A 2,661-nucleotide genomic window follows, 5' to 3' on the forward strand; every position below is an offset into this window, starting at 1 on the left:
GGAGCATTTTCAATCAGTAGCAGACTACAGTCACCAAATAATTTCTTGTATATACCTCACATCTTGGGCAGAGTTTCCCACATACTTTGGCATAATCCTCAACAGTCTCAGTTTTCTTCCCTTTTTATTTAACAACTGAATACTAAAAGGACATTTAGTATTAATTTAAAAACTTTTAGGGCGGCAATATGAAAGCAAGTTTCAAATTAGATGCAATTTCTGATGCAGATTAGATGAAAATTCTGGTGCAAATTAGGTGCAATTTCTCATGCAGACTGTTTGCTGACTGTATCATTGCCCTGGTTTGATGCCCCTAAAAGGGAATTTAAGCAATTATTTCAGAGAAAAAGAGTCTAAAATTCTAATCCCCCATGCAAAAATAACCTAATAGTTGAAATGAATCATCAGTTGCCATATTGCTTAGTACAGTATAAAAACATATCCTAAAACAGGTTTGTCGGTTAATCAAAATTAAAATCAACACCCAAAATCAGCAATACTATAATTTAAAGCTTTACTACATTGGTTTTCTCAACAGTTCACCAAACCAAAAAAACAAAATGATACCAATTATTTCAACAAACTACAGACAAACACATCTCTGAGCTGGAAGACAGAAAAATATTAACTTCAAATAGTTCATTTTAATTCTTAAAACACCAGTGGTACTAAAACCACACCAATGACTCTAGTCAAGATGTGTCAACATCCCAAGACCCTGGCAAAATGAAAGTCTTGCTGGTCAAGCAAAACTATTTCTTTTTACAAATGCCTAGAGGAAAAACAATTATATAAGGGCTGAAAATACCTTAATTGGAGAAAAATTACATGAAAAGAGGGAACACCAAAGGCGGCCAATCACTGGCTCACAGACCCTCACAGTTCCTTGCTCCACCTCCTCCACAGCATCACTACAGTAGACCTCAGCCCCTCGCAGGCTCCGCTCTGTTGCTTCTGGGGCTGTCGCTCTCCTTGTCCGTCCTGCATGGAGGCCCCCAGCACGAACTCGTCCCACATAATGCTCCAACCTGAGCCCTCTGCTGATTTCACTTCAGTCTGTTTGGCGTTTGGCTTCTTTTCCAATGGACTTTTCTCGTTTGTAGTTCCATCCATTCCTCTGAGAACACTGATGAAATCTTTCTTGGAGTCACTTGATACCAACTTAGCACGCTTTCTAACCGAGCCTCCGGCCTCTCCAACCTTCCCGTCCATGTTCTTCTGATGTTTCTGAACAGCGCTGCGCCACACCCCTCCTTGCAGTTCTCTGAAGATTCCTCTCTGCTTCTTTGTCTTGGACAGCATACGGCTTTGCGCTGCACATCATTTCCCACTATAGCTTCTTACCGAGCTGTTTTCTTTTCTCCAGTCGTTCTTGCTTCAGCCTCTCTTTTTTTCTTTTCCAGCTCTTTGTTTTTGATGACAATGGTAGGCTTTCTCTTAGGTGTTTTCTTGCTAAGGATTTCAGCCATGGAATCTGCCCAGCCCGCATTAGTCCCACTACTGGAGTCAGCAACGTTTTCCTTTTCTTTGTCCGGGGGTTCAGCATCTTCCTCGTTGTCTGCTTCCATCACTTCACCATCAGACAGCCCACAGCTGCCTCCAAAATCTCCTCTGTCCTGGGGCTGGAGAGATGGCTCAGTGGTCTAAAGCACCTACTTGGAACAAGCTTGGCAAAGCACAGGGACCGCGGTTCAATCCCCCAGCACCACATGCCAGCCAGCCGCGCCCCCTGGTGGGCTGAGCTGGCCACACACACACACACACACACACACACACACAATAAATGTTAAAATAAAAAAAAAAATTAAAAAAAAAATCAAAATCTCCTCTGTCCAAAGCCTCTCAGACTTCATCGTCCAGCTCTGAGGCAACAGCCCTGGCCAATATTTTCATCTTCTTTTTCAGCTTTTGTCCCACAGTCACACGTGAGTCTTGCATGGCCACGGCGTCTTACCTGCCCCAATACTCAGTTTTAGATTATAATCATGTTCTAAAGTGATGTCAGACATAAACACCTCTACTTATAGAAATCTAGATTTTAATGAGAAAAAGTATTTCCAAGTCTCCTAAAAGAATGAGTCAAAGTGACTTGATTATTTTGACTGGGTCCTTTTATGTTTTTCTAAAAATCTTTAGCTGAAATGAAACTTAACCTTTTTTTTTCTTTACACTTTTGACCTATGTATTGCACAATATGCAAATTTTAGCTCAATTTGAAAAATCTATTATTTGATATATTAATGTACAATATTTCTAGAACATTTCAGCTGATTTAACAGTTTGCCTTTCTCACAAAATAGAATTAAATTTTAGACCACATTTCTTATTTTCTTTACCCAAAGTAAATAAGTATATCCAAGAAAACCAAGAAATTAGTGACTGAACCTTTCATTTTGAATGCAAGTTACCAGTATTTGGAAAGGGCAGCAGAGCCCTTTGCTCCTCAGCCCTTGTAGGTGTGGAAGCCTACCCCTAAACAGGCTGCTGAGAAGCTAACACACAGAAAAACTTAGCATTCTCTCATCGCTTCCAACTGGTTTTATAATGTAATTAATGTCTCAGTATAAAAGAAGCACAATAAGTACTAATTGAATATGGTGTATGAGTGGTATAATTGGAAATTTGAGTAGTTGGTGCAGAGGTCTTTATGTCATCAAAGCC

At 40.1% G+C, this 2,661-nt stretch overlaps 1 pseudogene; it reads right to left on the bottom strand.

The window, feature by feature from the left end:
* Positions 1 to 923: 923 nt before the first annotated feature.
* Positions 924 to 1,938, bottom strand: LOC101570499 (annotated as a pseudogene).
* Between the last annotated feature and the right edge of the window lie 723 nt (positions 1,939 to 2,661).

Source organism: Octodon degus, unplaced genomic scaffold, assembly GCF_000260255.1.
Source record: "Octodon degus isolate 3935 unplaced genomic scaffold, OctDeg1.0 scaffold00020, whole genome shotgun sequence".
Classification (NCBI taxonomy): Eukaryota; Metazoa; Chordata; class Mammalia; order Rodentia; family Octodontidae; genus Octodon; species Octodon degus.